This window comes from Alligator mississippiensis, chromosome 8, assembly GCF_030867095.1.
Source record: "Alligator mississippiensis isolate rAllMis1 chromosome 8, rAllMis1, whole genome shotgun sequence".
In the NCBI taxonomy this organism is placed as follows: domain Eukaryota; kingdom Metazoa; phylum Chordata; order Crocodylia; family Alligatoridae; genus Alligator; species Alligator mississippiensis.
Genome location: NC_081831.1, coordinates 77,594,367 through 77,616,737, shown reverse-complemented (window position 1 = coordinate 77,616,737; position 22,371 = coordinate 77,594,367).

Here is a 22,371-nt window from a genome sequence, read left to right as displayed (position 1 = left end):
GGAAACGTCCTGGTGCACTCTGTCTTTCACACACGAAATGTCAAGTCACACTTTATTTCGCTGTCTCTCCATCGTTCGTCCGAGGTCAGAGCTTTCTCTCCACTGGCAACGGGCAGCTCCTGCACAATACAGTCGAGGTGTTGCCTATTCCAAATCTGACCCACTAAAAGCACAGCAAGAGTCGCAAAACCTCCTGCATGGCTGGTCCCACCCAAGCACGCGTGTTATGGGCCATCTAAGTTCATGAGCTGAATATAATCTCTTCAGCATTCAAGCCGTACACTATCAAAGTGCTCTGCGTGAAATGAAGCAAACGTACGTTTTTTCCCCTCGGGATTCTGTAGAGCAATATGACATTCAAGGATCATTTTAGTGTAAAATCCATAATTGGACATTGCATTTAGAGGGAATAAAATAGGTTATTATAATACATTCTACCTCTTCTCCAACCTGCCGGAGAACATTTTCCTGCTTCTCTTCATGTCCCATGCACAAGTTAGGAAAGCAGTGCATCACGCTGTTGATGAATTTGGCATCCTTCTCATGGCATGAAACTGTCCTCAATGGAAGTGCCTCCATCCCAATGCACGACATGTTTGATTGGTCTGACGGGAGGAAAATAGCTGCTCTGTTCCCCCCGAGGAGGCAGAAAATAAGAGGCCACATTCCTCCACAATCAAGATGCATTTGGAGATTATATACTTAAAGGGACAGGATGGGAAGGGGCAGGCATTTCTTTCTTTGATGTCCTTGTGGGGAAGCATAGTTAATGATCTTTTGTGCCTCTTTTTTTTTGTATGCAGTATCATCATGATATATAGCAAGTGGCTGTTACCGAGAGCATCTACACGAGACGCTTGCTGCGCATTGGCCTATAACACCCATGATAGTAAAACCCATGCTAATAGCCTACTGTGTAGTGTTATTAGGCTAATGAGCAGTAAGCATCACTAAATAAATATGCACCAATGCTAATGCACAGTAACTTTAGACACTGCATTTATTTAGTCCTTTATTAAAGAAGTAGTAAACTTAAATGCACAGTATCCAAGATGCATGAATGCATGTGTAAATGCACCCACCATGACCTGCAAGTGAGCTGCTGCTTTAGTAGTGCTACCAAGGTACTGCGGGTCTGATTGACTGCCAGTTTGTGGATTGGGAAGGGATATTTATTCCATGAAAGTTTAGCAAAATATCTGTTGGGTTCTTTCACCTCTCTCCCCACATCCTAAAAGCTGACTCTGGTTTAATGAGCAGCAAGGCAAAATTATATGAACATTTGCAATTTTTCGTGGACTTCCAGGGTGAGCAAGAGTAGCACAGGGGCCAGATGTATTATTAGTGCTTGTTCACATAGAGGAAGTAGAAGAGGCTTTAAGTTTCCAAGGGCTGAGGTCTGTTCATGTATGCATTCATTTCTTTCTGCAAAGAGGAAAATGAAAGGATTTGGAAAGAGAGCTGAAGAGACTCATACTAGGATACTGTTTTTTTGGTCAGAGGCAACTTAGCCCCTCACTGGTCCAAAATAAAGGCCTCATATTTTGAGGAAGGAAAATAATAATAATAAATTTGCTTGTTAAAGTTAAGAATGATGCTGTGCCTTTCTTAGACTCTATCGCCTGTGTTTTGTTTTCCTATGTGTCCTCACCCACCCGCCATTTCTTAGTGTATATGTTATTCAAAATCACTTGAAAAACCTATCTGAATGTGTTTTTCCCCCACAGCCAGTAGTGGTCTGTAGTGCTATTTGGAGACCTTTGGAAACAGTGACTGAGAAAAAATCCTTGAGAGAAACTAACTTAAAAGTTTTGATTTCAGATCTGCAAATATTGGGGGTTTTTTTCTAAACCTGAATGGCCTTTATACAGAGATTATTAAACTGAGCATAGAACATAAATCATACGACTCCAGGAAAACTGACAAAAATGCATGGACTCAAATCAGATTCAGATTGCATGATGGTAGTGAATCTAAAACAGCTAGCTCTTATGGATGAATGCAGTGTTTCTCAGGATGCCGTGACACTCTGTAGTAAAAAAAAAACAAAACAAAACAAAAAACCCAGTGAAAAGCAAAATCTGGCATTTTCTCGGGGGTGCCTCGACTTTAAACGTTTTGAGAACCAGTGGACTAATGTGTGTTAATCTATGTCAGGGAGCAAGAGGCTACATGTTATTTCCTACTAGGGGGAGAATTGACTGGGAGCTTCCTCTGTTCTTGGAAGAAAAAAAAAGAAAGTCTTGGACTCAAGTTTACTATCAAGCATAGAGAAACACGAGCACATTTAAGAAACTTGGAGCAGAAGATAAAAGCTCTAGAGGAAGCACAGTGAGAATTATGCTTGATGTGATATGCAGACAAAGTCAGAATACACAAATAGAAGAGAGAACAAAGGTAAAGGGCATTTTTAAGACCACGGAGCATCTACCTGGCATAAGGAAGAGAATGATGAAAGATGCCCTGTGGACGGGTCTACAAGTGCATTAATGCACGTTTTCTAATCCATATTAAATTTAGTACCTCCAGTGTGAGATACTAAAGAAATGCACATTAGGCTGCCTTAATGTGCAGTAACGCATGTGGTTTTTAAGTGACGCTTAATGCACAGTAGCCTATTTTACTGCTCATTAGCATAATCACACGGCTTTTTATGTGATGCTTTAATGGACGGTCAAATAGGCTACTGCGCATTAAAGTGCACATCTAGATGGGCCCAGTGTGTATGATGTTATGCTAACTGTGGGCGGTAACCACAGGAAGATCTTTTAGATTAGAGCTGGCAGCTTCTATAAGCTATACCGTATGGATTTGCAGCCTGTTTTGAAACAGGGATGGTTAGCAGCATTATACTTCATTTGTGTGTAGTAAAGTCAAGACTGCTTATCCAGGTCTTGTTCCTGCACAGGTGCTCGAGGGCCTGATCCAAGCATATGATGGCTTTTGTTGAAGTTCCCTTTCTCTTCTGGAAGTCGATGGGAACTTAGGCAAGATAAAAGTCATGTTCTTAGGTATTTTGGTGAATCAGGACCCATAGCATTCAGCATCTTGCAAGAGCGAACTCTTCAGACAAAGAGTTGCGAGGGAGACCCTCTTCCAACTATGATTCTGTAGTCGGTCAACACAATTTCCAGGCACCAAATGAAATTTTAAAAAGCTATAGTTAACCTCCTTAATTCAGATACTTTCAGGTACCTCAAGGTTCGATCATGGCACTTAGGTGCTTCCTCAGCAAAAGGCATGATAGGCAGATGCTTTGCCCAGGATGAGCTGAGTTTGTTCCTTGGGTACCATGATTGGGCCCAGAAGCAAGGGGAAGAAACAAGGCTCGATAGTTGGCTAGTTTGAATATGTATATATGTGTAGACACAACTCATTATAAAGAAAAGCCATCCAGCCCCTCTCTCCTGTTTGTCTTAGTTGTAATGTGTGTCTGTAATGGCAGAATCCTCATAGATTGGAAATATCTGGGGGACATGGTTTTTTTTATGCTGGAGGACTATGAATTATACAGATCACATACATCATTGTATTTATATGAACAGAATGTCCGAAAAAGAACAGTGGCCGTGTCCGCTGACAGCTGGCCAATAGAAAACACGAACAATATGTGCCGCTTGTCATCTGCAGTGTTTGGAATTGGCTGTATCTCCCCAGACTGTTATCCTTCTCCTCGGCTGAGGATGAAATGAAGAACCATTTGCTGATATTAGCTGAACAATTTGTCAAAGCCAGGCAGTGCGCAGAAGGCAGCTTGTACTCTGCGCATCTCGCCTTCCCCTTTCATGCAGCCCATAGGGTTCTGCAGAAACGGCACCGTTGGGACAACCCTGGCATGGCTTTGATGGCAATGCTCATAATGTATTTTAGTCCCTGCTATCAGCCAGAAACAAATTGCCTTGGATTTTATGAAAAGGTAATTCTGGTTATCTGAGGGGCGGATAATGATGTGTTGTTTTCAGACGTGTTATCACTTGTCATTTTATAACCTGTAGTCAGATGAGGACTCTAAGACCCCTGTGAGCCAAAGAACTTGCACTTCCTTTCCAGTAATACAGTAGTTATCTCATATGGCTTTAGACTAATGAGTATTTCTAAAACTAGAGAAAAACTTCTAACGTCCTTTGCTGGAGCAGAGATGCTGCAGAGCCATAGTTAAGCTGGAAAGCGTAGTCTGAAGGGAGATATTTCTCCTCTTCACCTGATGAACTGGAAGCAAAGCAAGAACACAGAAATACTGAGACTTGTTAGTCCAATCTGTATATATATTATCTGGATAGTTTAAGTCATTGATATCTAAGTCATCAGACCCCACAGGCCAGATAAGTGGTGTGGGCTGGACTGGGCCCATGGAGTACGCATAGTGCTGGGCTGGTGCAGGCCCCATAATGCAGCATGTACGCTGAGCCAGCTTTGCATACCACGTGCAGTGGATGGGACTGAGCCTGGTGTGTGCAGCACATGGGCCAGTCCAGTGCATGCCAGTCCAAGACTCGTCCAGTCTGATATGTGTGCAGCACCGTAGGCTGGATGATGGGGCTCTGTGGACTGAGCCCAGCCTGTGAACCACATCTTTGACACCCCTGCCTTAAGTCATCTAATTATAATGGTTTGTGATGTGCTTGCATTCGAGTTCCTGTTGCAGTGAATAGCTAAGAATTTTGTATAGAACAGATCACCTTCAATAGGAGAAATTGTGAAATCCCCACCGTAGAGCAAGCACAATGACTAGGATGTTCTCCCAGGAGAAGGGGGGAATGTGGGTTTGGATTCTTTCAGGCAGAAAAGGGAATCTAATCTGATTTACACTTCCATGCGAGTCCCCTTGGGTGAAAGGGGAGTACCACCACCTTCTCCTTCTGGCTGCATTTTGCAGCGGATTTAGACATATTTGGAGCATGTCTATTGAGTCGGGTCCTGCAGTTGAGCATCAGCTGCCTGGAAATCATCTGGGTGCAGGAGGCCAGCATTATTTACATGGGGGTGGACCGCAAGCTGTTTTGGCAGGAGGGACTTGAAGGGACCAGAGGCCAGGAATTAAAGTGACAGTTGATAACCCACAAGTGAAAATAATATGGCATTATTCCCCTAAGGCATAAACCACATTTGTGCATTGTTTTTTATTATTTATGATGAATCTGTCAGGTGCATTTGAGACATTTCGCATCAGGGTTTATAATCGTCTCACAGAATATTCTGTAAATCGTGGTGGCTGCAGATGCTGTTATACTGATGGTTCTTGGTTTGCTCCCAACGCTGGCTAGCACCATTCCCACTGAGAAAAAAAATATATGAGTCTTTGTCTCTTTAAATGACCTCTTCCCCAAGATGCTGCACCACCCTGAGTCACTTAATCAAAGGAAAATGGCTCTTCTGTTTTCGCCTCATGTTAGCTATTCCTTGTCAAACACCAAATCCAAGCTTGACTGACTGCTGAGCTGGGAGCTCTGTTGCTTTTATGCACTCTGCCAAACTCTGGCGCACAGCCCAGAAGGAGCTTAATGCAAGTGTTTCTCTTCTCCGCAGTGGTCTTGTCGGTGTGGGCACTATCTGTAGAAGTCTTTGCTGTCAGTTGCCAATAGTTTCAATCCACCTGGGCGCCAAGGACTTGACCATCTCTATAGCATTAGATTAGTCTAGCACTGATTCAGGACAGTTTCATGACTTTATTCTGTAACAAACACTTATCCCCCTGGTAGTGTAAAGGTGGGAGGCATGCTCTAAATTATTATGGTAACAATATACTTGGAGGCAAACTCCTCCTTTACTGAACAGAGCTGCCCCGTTTGAATTTGGCTGTGGTGAATGGTGCACATAAAAAATAATGCATTGAATTGCAGCAGAACAACTCTCCTATTTTTTGTCTCGAGTTAGGCATGCTTTGTCAAATACCAAGTATAAATTTGAGTTACCGATCACCTGGGAGCAGTGTTACAGAAAATTATACCTACCAGATATTTGTCGGTGACATCTGTGTGGAACCAACCGTGTAATAGCAAATGCTGCCAGGTCGGACGAGTGAGCGCCAAGGTTAAAGAACCCGGCAAAGATGAGATTTGAACCTAGGTCTCCCACATGCCAAGTCAGTACCTTATCCAGTGGGGGAAAGAGTGGTCCACTGCCATTTTCTTTGTCCTTTAATTTTGTCCATGATAACTAAGTCCCCACATGAATCTAGTCTGAAAATCTACACATGTTGATTTATCCTATTCCTGGAGTTTTCTCCCATTTTTGTTCAGCCAAAGTTACTTACTGAAGTTGACCTACATTTGTAAATGGTTTGGGATGCCCCTAAAACTGCATTTTTTTTTTTTGTTATTGAATAAGTGATCTATCGCCAGAAACACTGTGCAGCTCAGACGTCCTCCCCCTGCACCTGCCCCATGGTCTGTCACCGACAGGCTAGAGCAGTTAGGGGCTGTGCTCAAGAAGGAAAGGGAGAGCAGGAGGCACTGAGACTTGGTATGAAGGCAAAGGGAGGGACCTGTGGGATGATGAGGGTGTGAAAGGTGGAGTAGGGGTAACCATGACATGCTGAAGGGTTTCAAAGGGAGCGGGAAAGATTGAAAAGCACTTCAGGAGTCTGGGGCCTGTTCAGGGATGAGGAAAACAGGTGGTAGAGCTGAGGGGGGTACCTGCTCTTTTCCAGGAAGAGTTACAACTAGAAATTGCAACAGAAGAGGCATTTTTGAATGGGTGATGGAAGTTAGGGCTGTGTGAAGCTTCGGTCGCTGATGCGATTTGGAGGAGATTCGGCCTGATTCGGCACCTATATCTCCAAATTGAGTTAGGAGAGACCCATTAATGTTTCTGAATCAAATCGGGAGCCTTCAAATTGATTCAGACAGATTCAGCGTTTCCACGATTTGGCCACAGACACAGCTTCATATGTTTTTTTCTACATACCTCAAGGTGCCATGCACGGCTCATGAATGCTGAGATGGGGGGCGGATTGAGCCTCCGAGGGGAGCCCAGGGAGGTCCCCACATGCTCAGCAGTGGACCTGGAAGTGGACTGGAAATACTTCTGGTCCACTTCCGGGTCTGCCGTGGAGTGCACAGGGAATCCTCCCCATGCTCCTGTGGGCCAGTCCATCTGCCCCACCATCTCAGCATTCATGAGCCGTGCCTGGTACCTCAAGGTACATAGAAAAAACATATAAAGCTGTGTCTATGGCCAAATAGCTGATTCTCCAAATCAGAATTGAATCTTCAGATTCAGCTCAATTGAATTGGGACAGCGATCCAAATCAATTAATCATATCACTGACCCCCGAACTGGGCCGAATCCAAATTGAATACTGCCTGCTTCACACGCTCCTAGTAGAAATGTATTGGTTACAAAAGGGGAAAGCCCCATGAATTCACCAAACCCTTTTGAGTGTGGGCAGAAATATTTTCTGAGTGAGGGGGAGATGTCTTGTTGCTGATCCAAAGCCCATCCCTTTTTGGGGCAGGAATGATGCCATTGATTTCTTGTTGCCTTTGAAGATCCCAAGCCAATCTTAAAGGTATGAACTGCTGATTTGTGTTCAACACTTGACTGTGTTCCCTGTCCTAAATGTGTTTATCATCATGTTCTTCTCCTCCTGTTGAGCTGAAACCACGCTTCCTGGCTTTAGAAGTAAAAGGCTACAAAACAAAGGATTTTTTTTAATTCTTTAAATTTTTTAACCTGTTTCTGATAGTAGAGAGCAAATAGAGAGGACATAGTGATGTGGAGGGGTGTAAAGGTTTTCCTGGAACTTGGTCCTCCACTCTTGAGTAAGGCAGTCATTGCACACTCATCAAAGCCTTCCTGCCTCACCGCATCACCCTTATCTCTCCAGTGTAGAGCTGTAAAGGAAGATTTCCTACCTTTTTATTTTGGCAAATGTGTACTGTCAAACTTATGCAGTGTGTTGATTCTGTTCATATATTTTTGTTTATGTTTTAAAAACTGCAGGCATGATTTCAGAGAAGGTCTAATGACAAAGAGGTAAAAACCTTACTTGTTTTAAGGTTTTAAGGTGGAGCTTGATCAGTGTAAGAGAAATTATAAAACATGAGTGGTTGTGATGAGAATCAGTGCCTTGGACTGCGGCAGCTCCTATTGGCCCTATGTTTCTATGATTTGGGGGTGTTTTTAAGGCACTTTATAGAAACTTATTTTTCTTAGAAAGTTCTTAGTTCCCATGTTCTAAAAATCAGGCCTCCTAAAGTATATCGCTGTCAGCACTGGAAAGATGTGGCACACAAAAATAGCTCACCCCTTTTCATTAGCTGGGCCATAGTTTTTTGTGAAAGGTGGAAGATGCTTATACAAAGAGAGAGTGGTTTAGTGCTAGAAAGGATTGAAAGAGCACTTTAGGCTTCATTCTTGTGTCATTGCTGATAACACATTTATCTCTCTAGTAAACATACAGGACCTTGCTCCTGCCTACCTAACATGACAGTGTGATATTTCTACTGCAATATTAGCTGAAGGTCTAGTTCAAGCATTGTTCTTAATTTAACTCCCATCCACCCACAAAAAGCTCAAGCTCAAATTAGCTTGTGCTTTAAAGTCAAGCTAGGTGACTTTTTAGCTGCTAATGTTCAAACTGATAATTTTTTACCGGAAAAATGCCAAGATATCAGAGCCCACACACACAGGTTCTGGGGGAAAAAAATTGTCAGGAGGTTTTTTTAGGTCTGGAACAGAAATTCTGGTCAAGAAGGAGCAGAGACTTGGATGTGGGTTTCCCATATACTAGGTGAGAGCTCGGCTGGGCAGATATTTGGCTGGGGTGATATGACCACGGCACCCATTCCTGCCCGGGGCAGGGGGTTGGACCTGATGATCTGTTTAGGTCCCTTCTGACCCTAAGCACTATGAAACTATGGAAATATGAATTATTTATACAAAGTGGAACGCCTATGGGTATGATTGAAAGAGGATGACTATTGCCTAATGGTTAGGTAATGGTAAAGAAACTTCAAAGCCATGCCACAAAATTTTTCATGAACTGAAACTCTACCCTAAACGATCAGCGCTGAAACAGTTTGTGAAAACAGTCGATTGGCATCCTTCTTATTCACTGACATCCAGGAACATACCCGCAACCAATCACACCTTTGAGAGCTATTGTTGTAGACTGTGCGCAGACTGGGATAGATGATGATCATGGTGGTCATGGTGATGATGGTCCCACGTCCCCTTAGTTCCCATTTATGAGTTTTTTCTTAACAAGCAGATGTGGTTCTGCAGCCAAGGTATAAGGGCCCCATCTTCAGTGGAAGAAAAACTTGAAATAAGGGTCTTCATTAGCTTCACGAGCTTGCAATATGGTGTTTCATCATTTTAAGAATATTCCACAGGACAGTTTTTATGAAAAAGATGAAGAGATATTTGTGCTTTGGAAAGAATTTGAATAAAACCAAACTCCCAGAAATGTTCTGTCATTAAAAATAAAAATAAAGCAGTCCTTATTTCAGAGTGGAGAATATACCAAATGCTAGACATTTGACATGTAATATTCATTTTGTCTTTTTTTTTTTTTTGTAGAAAATGTTTAAATGTCAATTATTTAAACTAACTTTAAATGACATTTTTTGCCCTTTCTGAACAATTTTTGTCCTTGGAGCAACTTGAACAGCTGAAACAATGCTGGATGCCAAATATAGTGATTGGAGCACCATGACAGACCAGGGCTCATCATGGGTGACTAAAAAATGAACTGCCAGCACTTTGTTCTGTGAGTGCTCTGGAGCTGGGATTGGATTTGGAGAAAGAGACGGTCCCTCGGGCTGTCTTACAATATACCACTCTCTAGTGGCTGTGGTCTAGGCATCTGGAATTCAGCTCCTCAAAGCTGAGTTGCCAGGGAGGATGGTTTTGAGGAAGAGGATGGTTGTATAGCTCCCAGGCTTGGATTCGTATTTCATTTTTGTGATCTGGGAACGTCATTTGCTCTGTGTGTGCCTTTATTCCCATTCTGTGAAACTGGGAGAAGAAACCACTGTCTTATCTATTTCAACAGCAAACTCTTCTCTTACTGCGCATGCGCGTGTGCAGCCCCTGGCACAATGATGCTCTGATATTCGTTAGTGCACTTAAGCACAGCCATGGTATAAATAAATCTGACTGACAGTTGCTGACCTGTATTGGCTCCTTACTCTCCAGAGATAGGAAATCTGCTCCCCTCCATGTGAAGCTCTCCCCAAGCTGAAGTTGAGGCCAAAATCTGACTCAATATATTTAAAGATATAAATGAAAGAGAGTTATTTGGATTGAGAGTACACTAATACAAGGAAACAATTCCTTGATTTTTTTTTTCACTGTCTAGTTATGTGATAAAATAATTCACTTATATTATTTTAAGACAATTTAATTGTAAGCATATTTGCATATTACATAAAATTGAGTTCAGTTTAAACTAAGTTTGCATGAAGCTCTTAACTAAGTTTCAGAAGTGATGTATTGAATGAGCTACGCTTCCATAAGTTCCAGTATTCTGCGCCATGAATAAAACTGTCAGAGTAAAGCAACCAATAACTCTCTGTCTTGACATTATGTTCAATATAACAAATAAATCTTTAGAATCTCAACAGACCTGGCAACTTCATTAACAGTTATGCCTTCTGCAAGGAATGAAAGAAAATCAATTCATGGGCTCTGAAGTTTTAGGGTTTATATCAGTGAGGAGTTTGTAGATTGTTGACAATGTTTTCAACCTTTGGGTTCCTCTCTGGTGCAACCACGGTAATAGTAAAAATAATAATAATGCAAAAATCTCATCCCTTGAGACCAGCAAGGGCATAGTTCAGGGAAAGGGTAGGACTGATAGGAAGCACAGGTCCAGGGAACAACTTGTATCTTAGCTCTCAAACCTCTGGTCTTATTCGGCTTTTACTAGGAGTACTTAGGTTCTGGGGTACAGTTATGCCAGGCATTTTCAATTCATTAAGGGCTTCATTCTGAAATCTGGTGACCTATGTGGTCACTCCCAAGTTCCAAAGAAGTCAGCAGGGAGGCAGGGCAATTGGTAACTGGGAGAACCTATTTCTCAGTACTCAGTGGGTGCATTTACTCATGCAATTAATGCACTTGAATTTTCTTATCAGAAAATTCAGGTGCATTAAACTGTGCCCTCTGCACACATCTGAAGGTGCACCTGTTGGGAGCAAATTTGTTTCTGACAGGAACAGATCAGTCTAGGGCTGCTCCTGCCCTGCTCTGCCCTGCTACAGAAGCCAGGGGCAGCTCCTGGGTGCCAGCCCCAGGCTGGCAGGGGGCACAAGGGCTGGTCCCAATTTCCACATGGCTGGGAGGCATGTTGGGAGAGATTTCCCTGCCCATGGAGATCTGGATGGGTCCTGATCTCCACATGGCTGGCAGGCAGTGTCCTGCCAAGCCGGGATAGCTTTCCTCACCCTTGTGGCCCCCTGCTGCCTAGGCTGACTGGGTGCAATTTGCTCCTAGTCAGCATCTACATGTGCGCTTTGGGGCATTAGTTTAATGCCCCACTTTCTAGTACCTGTATCGGTAGGTACCAGAAAATGGCACATTAGACTAATTTAATGCACAGTACTTGCTGAACATGTATTAGACACTGACGCTTTAGTGCACGCTAGATTAGTTTAATGTACAGTAAAGCATTTTGGGTAGATGCACCCAGTGCGTGATGATGGCTTAGTCATGCTTCCACTTAGTCAGGTTTCCACGAGAAAAAGTCTGCTGGCTTCCAAGGTGCGCAGTTTTCAGTGGAGGATGTCAAAGCTGTTGCAGGGACCATGCTTCTCCTCTATTCCAAGGAAAGGCTGAAAGAACTGGGATTATTTAGTCTGGAGGAGCGGATTTGATAACTGTCGTCATATACCTGAAGTGTGGTTATAAAGATGATGGAGACTGCTTATTTCCTATGTCCACGGGGCATCAGATGAGGACCAGCGGCCTTAAATTGCAGCAAGGAAAATGTAGGTTAGATGCTAGGAAGAACTTTTTCATTGTGAGGGTGGTTAAGCATTTTCACAGGCTGCCCAGAGAGGCTGTAGAGTCTCCACCCTTGGAAATTTTCAAGAGCAAGTTAGACATCTGACAGGGATTGGTTAGTCGAGGATGATCCTGCTTTGAGTAGAGGGTTGGAATAGATGATTTCCTGAGGTACCTTCCAGCCCTACTTTTTTACGAGTCTATGTAGGCTCATCATCTCAGTTCCTGATTTTGATGATTTTAAAGCTTATCCCCATGGGAAATTTGTAGCAGCAGGTAGGCTACACATGGGTAAGGTGTCTGAAACATCCTCTTTTTTTTTTTTATCCTAGAGTACATCAAATTGGAACCATTTGAATCTCTGGACTCTGCCATCATGGTCTATTTTTAGGCAAATTTGCCCAAGGGTATTTCAATAATCAGTATAAGTGTTTCCGGAGTATAAGAGAATCAGTGCTAATGTGTAATATATTGTTGGATTACAAGTACTGTACAACTGCACTTAACTGCCAAATGTCTAGTGCTTAGGATTTAGAACATTTTAGGCTAGAGAGGTACCTGCAGTATGAAGGAAAATAAATTGGCAGAGATTAGCTTAATACAAAGTAAAATGATTTGACTTACTCTTTTTTTTAAGCTCACTATACAGTTAGGAAATAAAATTTCATATTTTTCCAATATCTGTAAAATGGGTCAGGTTTGACCCTGTCAGTTTTAACAGCAACGGAAAGTTTCAAAAACACAACCTGGAAAAGGAAGAAAAAGGAAAAAAAATAATATATAAAGAGAAATACATTTCTAAATACACTTGATCTATAAAGAATTGTTCCCTACCTATTCATTTGAATAATGAAGGTAAAGTTTTCTTTGTCTGTACTGTGTTATTCCAGGGTTTTTCCAAATTGGCAAAACAACAAGAATGGCCACAGTTATGTATGATTTTTGTCTAGTACCAAACTCGAATCCCACAAAGAACTGAAATGTATTGTTAATTTTAGGCAGATTAGTAGGCCCTTAGGATCAGAAACACTATTGTTCTCACTTTGATTGAATGTATAATATTTCTGATTTCAACAGGACAACTTGCCACCTTACTTTTAAGCATGTGCTTGAGTGCTTTGCTAGATTGGAACCATACTAGCAATATATAACTTCTCCCTGTTTAAAATTTGCCTTTCATTTTAATTGCTGCGTGGATTTCTCTTCCTTCAGCATTGACTCATCTGTCTGTCTTGTACAAACTTTGTTTTGTATAACCTACTGGTAGACATCAAGAGTATTGAGGGGTCCGTGGTGAGAGCAGTTAAGTAAAAGAGATTTTTGTGATTTCAACAAGTCATCTCTTTATGTTCATTTAATACTGATAGCTTTTTTCAAATTAATTGTATTAGGAAAATAACTGCCTATTGATTTTGATTGATTATTGAATGTATTAGGTGTCTTAAAGGCTTATCCCAATGGCATGTAATTATTTATGTGAGAATGACCCCATTAAACTCAGAAGAACTACTTATGTGCTTCTAGCCAGGCACATACATAAGTAAGTGCTTCTGGTTTATAGGTTTAAACATGTATTGTTAGGAGTGCTGAATGATTTGTTGGGCGAGTAATGGAAAATGGAGTCTTCCAGTGGTAGCAGTTGTTCCATTTCTTCAAATCCATTGTGAAATCCAGATCCGGTATCCAAAGTTTAATACACATGGATCTTCAGTTGGTCTAAATGGATATGGCTTGTTGACATCCACAGAAATTTGAATGATCATGCTGGTTCATACTGCAGGAATCAGGACCTATACTATTTATTTTTTATGAATATGTGTCAGTATGGGCAATGAACTTTTAACATAGTGCATGTTTTTATTTGTAATGCTGGACAATAGGGAAAAGCAGCCTAGCTACTTGAAACAATCTGTTCAGATAATATACATGTACATAAATCCGTCTTTCCAGTGTTAGCATTATTTTGAACTGGGGATTTATGGCTACATATGGCTCAATAGATCTCCGGTCCCTTGAAGCCCACTGTTATTATTCTTGTAACTCTACGAATCAGCCAGTATATGGAATTTTCATTTATTGTGGAACTACAAGGGTGGCATATAATGAATTATGTAGCAAGGTCTGACAAATAATTAGACAGTAGAAAAATCCTTACAAAGCATCAGCGTGATTCACTAGCAAAATAGCTGGAAAATTAATAGCTCAGGTCCTATGGCAACATGGGAAAGAAAGGTAATGCATCACTGTCATAGAGTGTGCTTAGTTTCTAGATCACTAGTATTTTCTTAAAGACACTATAACATCTTCCCAGATATTTTAAATTGTATGACACTATTTTTCCTAGTAGAAGGTTAAGATGAACTTTAAAATCATGGACGAGCATATGTTCTCCGTGTTTTTTTTTTCCTCTTTATGAGACAACACAAGGAAAAATATTTTTACATGTGACCATTTAAGTAATTTTGGAAGTAGCATTAGTACCTTTTAAAAATATATTGCATTTCTACTTGGTCCTTTGTTGGGCAGAATACCCTCATAAGTTGACAGATAGATATTATTTGTTAATCAAATAAAGTAAGGGTGGAAGTTGGGAGGGCCTTTCCTTTCCTTTCCTTTCCTTTCCTTTCCTTTCCTTTCCTTTCCTTTCCTAATGAGTCCCTGGCTCAGAGCCAAATGGGAGTAAGCTGGTGAATGCAGATGTCTGAGGATCCACTAGGACCATGGTGTCACCTCATGGTCACCCCATGGTCTTGGGGTCCCTCAACTCCTCCCCAGCTTCAATGTGGATTTTACTGGTAGTAAGTAGATCTCTGCTGCTTAATCTACTCCAGCAAAAGGGAAGTGAAGTATGCAAGGCAGCAGATGCAATTCTAGGATACCAGTCTCTGACCATGTCTCTGTGGTAAATTTACTTTGACCACCAGCAGTCTCCTCACATGTGACAAGCTGCTCTGAGCAGGCTACCTCTGAAACAAGAGGTGTTGTAGCTGTGTCTGAGCTATGTCATAAATGGACTCATTAGCATAGGCTAATTGTCATTGTCACTCTGGGGATATATCTATATTGTCATTCAGGGGATGCAGCTGCTGTCCACTGTTTCCAGTTTCACGGGCACCCCAGCTAGAACCGTCCAGCATACTTAAGGGCACTTCTTTCAGGTACGATAAGTTTACTGTGTAGACATGGCCTATCTTGAACCTGCTTAGAAGCCAGTTTTACATGTTAAAAGGCCAGCATTTGTCTAGAAGCAGCCCACAGTTGCCATTCCTAAGATCCTGGTGTGCACTAAAACAGGTATCTCCTGGAAGATATCCTCCTGATTCTGCTTAACATACTACAAAATTAGTTGCACATTGGCAGCTCCCTTGGTTCCATCTTGCTTTTTTGCACTCGGAGAAGAGAACATGGCCTTGCAAGGGAAAGGGGGAAGAGAAATATGCCCAGAGCCAGCAGTTCTTGCTGCGTTGTCCTCATGCCGCATCTTCCAAATTCTGCTCATGGAAGTGAAAGGGATTCTTTGATTCTGGACTCTTGATTCAAATGCCCAAATCTCAATGCAAATCTTTCTAGTGACTTCTGTGATCCCTGGTCTTGGTCTTCAGTGAGAATGTTATGTAATGTATTTACATGAAAAGTTGTTCTTCCTAGGGATGAGCTGGTAAGAAAAAACAACTGCTGTCTACTTCAAATGTGACAATCTATTGATCTATATAGCCTCCTGTTTTTCAAGTTATCTTTGACAGTATTTAACTTAGAAGTCACTAGTTACTTTCACATGTAAGGAGAAAAATATTACTAGCGTTAAAGGACCAGAGTTGTGGTGTAGTTGGCCTAGCTTCATTGGTTTCTGTAGAATATATCAGTGTATCTAAGGTTCCAGGTTGGCAGTACAGAGATCAATTTTACTATACTCAACTTACCCAAGATTTTACAAGTATTTTACAATATTTGGAAGTATCTATGGCGTTTGGAGTATTTTGATTAATTTAAACTACTTGCCTTAATATTTTGTAGCTTTTGCTGTCATACATTGGAGTATACAAAAAGAAGACTATAAACACTAAGGGGGGGGGGGGATTTGGTGAAGGGAAGAGAGATCCCATTGAAAGAAGGGTCAACTTAGTGACATATTATAATGTGAGCAACAGTAACATACATAATAGAAATTGAAAGTTACTTGAAGTAAAACCCTTGAGCCAAAAGTTGGTGTGAACCTTCTACCATTTTAATTGACAAGTAAAACAGCTGTTGAATAAACTGAATGCTGTTTTATTCTTTACCTGTCATTGCTGCTGTCAAACAGTATGTATTTATTAATGCATTTTTTTTCACTCAGTGGAATTTAGATCTAATTTGCTAATTTTTGTATTGAGGGATGTTCTGTCTACAGTCCTAGTCTTAGGGTGGTATGCCATGTCTAGCCTTCTACTCTTCACCCCACATTGAAGTCTCAAAGCCTTGCCACTCCTGAGCAATTGAAACAGGACAAAATAGTGATGAAGTTGGCATTAATCTTTCTGGACTTGGAGAAAGAGAATGTTGCTATTGAAAGAGGAGCAGACCCAAAAGACTGAAAAAAGAAAAGGATGATTCTCCTCTCATTGATACTACCGTATCCAAAGAGCAAGTCTCTTGAAATCAACTTGAGTTATGTTGGCGTGAGTAAGAGCCATATCAGAGTCTATTCTTTGCAGCTGAGAGTGAGACGCATTTCAATGAGAAAAGAATAAATTAAAATAGTGGCCCAGATTCTCAGTTGGTGCAAATCGGTGTAGCTCCTTTGAAGCTATTCTAGCGTATAGAGGTTCAAGATACGACCCATTTTCTGTAGCTGAATGGGGATATGGGCTAACTGATTTATAGCAAGCAGTGGGATATTCCAGAGGGATAAGCTAACTGTGCTCCCAGTGAAGTTAATACCAATGACTTCAGTGAAAAAGAATTAGGCCACTATTAAGCAGTTTTTTAAATCTCATCTTGACTCAGTTAATTAATACTAGCTGAAATTGATGGATAATGAGGAGAAGTAGCCACATAGATGGAGTGCTGTAGGTTCCAGACTTGTTTCTGGGGCAAGTATGTGTGCTATAAGATAAAAGGTCACAAATGACTGTAGTTAAGGACAGGGGTAAACTGAGGTGTAATGATGGAATGATAAATCTAGCTGTCATCTAATTGATTTAAAATTAACTTAAAAAGGCACCTTTAAAGAGACTGATGGAATTATTTTTAATTCATTAAAACCATGAGGAATGCTTAATTGTTTCACTGGTATTAGCAAAATTGTAAATTAGATATCTGTTAGCAGACTCAAATGCCACTTGCTATTCAATTATATGATATTTAATTAACCCAGTTAAAAGGATCTTTTTTGGAATATTAAATCTCTAAATTTCCCAAACAAATTAGGAGTGAAACAACCTGACAAAAGCTCTAAGTGCGATGTAATCTCTAAGAGCCACATCTTCTATGTACTTGTACACGGTACATTTATTTAGCCCTGCTTTATTATTAGTGCTGATGTCGCAGTAGTGTCTACAAGCCAAGTCAGTTGGGGCCCTATTGTGGTTGGTGCTATGCAAAAGTATATTAAATGATAATTCCCAATTCGAAGCATTTATTATCCAAAGGACAAGGCACAGCAGGTAAATGAATAAATAAGCAGGCCAGCATTAGGGAGTGGAGGGGTCTGGGGAATATAATACAAATAAGGGGCTATATATAATTTTTAGCCAATCAAGGTCAGAACTCATTAGGCAGTAAGTGCCTGGCCTTCACTAATTGAATCTTTATAATGAAGCTAAGTTTGATTTATACTATATTCTTATGCTCAAATTAAGCAACCTCTTGTGTTATGAGACTGCAGTATGGCATCATCAACTTTCCCACCTGCTAATCCACCAGGACTTGCAGATCACTTCCATTAAGTGATTGATCTCTGTGCACCCCTTGGACAGCCGTGCTCTTAAGGCATGTATACAGTAAAAGTGCACTAAGAGAACGATGCATGAGGCAGTACATGGAAGAGAAGTGCTTTTCCTCCTTTGTTATGACAACGTAAAATGCATTGTTAAAGGTCAGTGTCCAAGTTTGTCATCCGCTTGGCGGCTTCTGTTAACACGAAATGGATCAAGGCTGTTCCTCCGGAGAAGGTCCTTAAAGGGCAACGATTTCTTTCACTCCAAAGGAGAAGGGCAATAACCACAGAAGCCATATGGAAAGTTAAGCCACCTCTCATATGTACAAACTAGTGTACTCCCAGCTTTAAGTCATTTTAAAAGTTTGCATTCTTGTTCAGAAGGATCATGAAATCAGGTCCAAAACCAACCAGACCATATTTTTATTTACACTTGGGCTGTTGGGATTGAAGCCATTTTACATTTCCAGCTATATAAGGAAGGAGACTCTACAGCATAAATGAGAATCAGAGCACACAATCCTAAGAGGTATAGATGATTGTTCCTTTGGGAGATTTGAATTCCGTTCCGCTTAGTGCACTCCCATCTCAAGCAAGAGACTTAGGCACGTTCCCTGCATTGCATGCCTTAGTTACATGACTATCCAGAATGGCAGGTGCAGAGCAGTAGGTGAATTATTAATAAAGAGGCAAGGTTACTTCTGATAAATTGCATTTTCATGGTACAACATGGATGAAACCAGAGGGGCCAGAGGCAGTGGCAGCTCATAGGAGTTGGAGGTGCAGGGCTGGCAGTGCTGGTGATTGCCATCCTTAGATGGTGCTGGTCCGCTGATCATATACCCTTAGTTACAATGTTGGACAGAAACAGTGATTTTGGAAAATAAAAGGTACCCTTTATATTCCCTGCATCTCATAAGAAAGCAAGGATTTTGCTGTATCTGTAAAAGAATCTTGATACAAAGCCATTTCTTTCCATAGGCAGATTTGTGCCACATGGGCTAAAGAAGCCCAGAGGGCTGCACGATGTTGTCATTGAGCACAATCTAGTTTTACGTCATTCAGAATGAGCTTAACAAAGTGTCTGTTTACCTGGGTCAAAGCTCCACTGCAGTCAGTCATACATAAAGAAAGATATTTCCTTCTTATATGGTATGGCTAAATACCGTTGAATGCTGCAATGATATCATGGGTGTTAAGCACTTTATCTGTCAGTCGCCTGATGGTGACCTCATTTGACTTAGTGTTACATCATTGTCATTCCACTGCATGAATGGAGCTACTCATCATTTTCATTAGTGCAAATGTGGCAAATCCATCAGGAGTAAGGTAGTCACTTGACTCTACTGAATTACATAAGAGCATAAGAAATGCTAGGCATCGTCAACAGCCCAGTAACCTATCTCTGACAGTGGCAGATGCTTTAAAGCATGGGTGATTGGTGCTGCCTTAGGGGGGGCACGTGCCTCCCTGAGACCAGTCTCACTGCCCGGGGTGAGGGGGAGCCCGTGGCAGATCATGCTGCCCAGAGGGAGTGCCCCTACAGCCAATCACTGCAGCCGCTTGTGGGAGTGGCTGCAGCGATCAGCCGGCGCTTGCAGGGGGGTCACTGCTGCTCCCGCCTGCCCCTGCTACCCATTGCCTAAGCAGTGAGCACAGCTGATCAGGGGGTGCACTGGCGCTCTCAGGGGGTGCATGTACACCCCCATGCACTGCCTACATGTCGCCACTGCTTTAGAGGGAAAGAATATGAACATGGTATAATACAGGGATCTATCCCCTGTCATAGCTTCACTGGCATTCATCATCATTGGTTTAGAGATGCCAGAGGATGCATCCCTGGCTGTTCTGACTTGTTCTAACACATATAAAAGTGCCAATTTTCATTTTTCACACTTGGGTTTGATTAGATAAACATAAGCGGACAAGGTTCTTTGGGTAAATGTGATACCTTTTATTAGACCAAGTAAATAGTTGGAAAAAAAAATTATTTGCGAGCTTTCAGACACAGACACCCTTCTTCAGGCATAGGGAGAGTCTGCTGGTGTTTGTGTGCCCTCCTGGGTGGAATAGTAGCCAATATAAAAAATATAGGTCTGTGAAAATGCAAATATGTGGCAGTGACGATCAGAGGCCATGGGAGACAATAGATGTGAGACAGGTTGGTGTGGGGTGAAAAGAGGGGAAGGTTGACCTGGTGATAGAACGTAGGTAGTAAAACGTAGAGAGGTTACCTGGGATTATCGGCTGGCAAGCAGGTTATAATGTGCCATAAATCCAGTGTCTATACTAAGTCTGTGATGTTTTGTATCCAGTAGGTTTATCAAGTGAAGTTCATAGGCCCATCTATGAAAGGTGTTTTGTAAATTCCCTTTAAGGATTAGAACTGTGAGATTGGAGAGAGAGTGATTATCTTGTGAGAAGTGTGCACCCACAGGTCATTGCCTATTTTGTCTTTGATAGATTTTCAGTGTGTGTTCATTCTGGTACACAGTTGTTTAGTTTTTCCTATGTAGTTTTCATCAGGGCATTTAGTGCACTGATGAGATGTATTACATTTCTGGAGGTGCAGGTATAAGATCCAGGAATGGGGATGGTTCTGTTGTGGGGGGTAGTTATTGTGGTGGTGGTGGAGATGTGTTGGCAGGTTTTACATTTCTTGTCCTGGCATGGTCTGGATCCATTTGATGAACTTTGGGCCATAGGAAGTTCACTAGAAGCAAACTTCCCATGGCCCAAAGCACACACTCTCCTTATATCTGAAGAAGGGTGTTTGTGCCCAAAAGCTTGCAAAGAATGTTTCCAACTATTTAGTTGGTCTAATAAAAGATATCACATTTACCCAACAAACCTTGTCTGTCTATGTCCTTAGCCCAACACGACTATAATCTACACCCCCAAAACAGTAGATAAAAACATAGCATTAAAAGGCTTATTCTACTAGCTTGGGCCTCTGAAAACCATTCCCCACAAAGACTATCATATTGATTAATGCCATGTTCTCTTAGAAAAATTAGCACCACATTACAGAAGCTTTTATTATGCAAATTTTATCTTAATTGAATGTTTCCATAATTATCATCTTGATACCCTTTCCACTAGCATTACCATCACTTAGTTCTTAAATAAAAACATATGTACCCCCCCCCCCCCCTCAGTGATAGTGCTAAACCATTTGCACTCTTGGCTTACTACAGCAATTTGCAACCCTACAAAATAAAACTTGTTGTTCCATATTTTCTTGTGAATTAGGGCAGTATGTTTGTTAAAAGATGAAGTGTCTAGCTAATATTTCAGCTAAAAGGAATTAGGCACCTACTGCCTCCCTTGGACATTTGATCATTTTACACTACATTGTTTTTTGTGCTTTTGAAAATCAACTGAAGAGCCATTCAGATATGAAACATCATTGACTCTTTCCCATTGGGATTATAAACAGGTCCTAGGTGACTGCTAATAATCCCAGTGGCATTTGATGTTTCTAAAATTCCTGCTCTGCACACTTCTCCAGAATGATTTTCAGAACTTTAGTGACCTACTGCTGCACAATATCTTTTCTAATTTACTTCGCCTATGGCATTTTCCAGCATTAACCTTGCTGCAAGTTGAATTTTCCATTGAAAGTAATGGCCACTGGGGGTGCATCTACACGTTCATTAATGCACAGTGCCTACTATGTATTAAATTTAGTACTTGCAAAAAGAAGTACTAAATCAATGTGCAGTAGACTTCCCTACTGTGTATTAATGTGATCACTATTTATTCATAATAGTTAATGCGCAGTAGACTAATACTACTGTGCATTAGCATAATAGCACGGTTTTTGCCATGACAGTGTAATGCACAATCAATCAGTCTACTGCACATTAAGTATCTTGTGTAGATGCACCCTGGAAGGGCTAACTCATTAGCTCAGAAATTCCTTTGCATCACCGCAAGCTAAGATGTGTATAATGGTTATTACCGGCATAGATAGACACAAAACATTTAAATCAAGCAGTTGTTCATTTGATATGAACCTGAATTCATATCAAAAGTTGAAGTTGATATGTACCTGATTGTTGGCGAAGCACTTGGACAGCCAAAACTCTATTTTCTTGATGTCTGCAAGGAAAACCTTTGTGAGCTGAGTATCGATTGCAGATGCTGAGAATCAACTGGTTTGGAGTGCTGCAAGTGGAAAGCCCCACCATGAACCTTATACCACTTTGAGGTGGAGAGGGTCGATGATAAGTTAGGGAAGAGGCAACAGAGGCAGGCAAGACAAAACAGTGCTCAGCATGCCAATGCAAGCTCAACCAAGTTTGTACGTGCAAGTTGCCAGTGGGTCTGCCTGCCATGCTTCAGATTCCTCAGCGACTCAAGAAGCTGTACTGGTACCTGGTAACCCACCAATCCCCGTGGTTTCTCAAGACCAATGGCTGCCAATGAATGAATGAGCAGTGACATATTACCTATGTTAAAGTAAAAGCCCAAATTCATTAAATGTCTTCAATAATTTG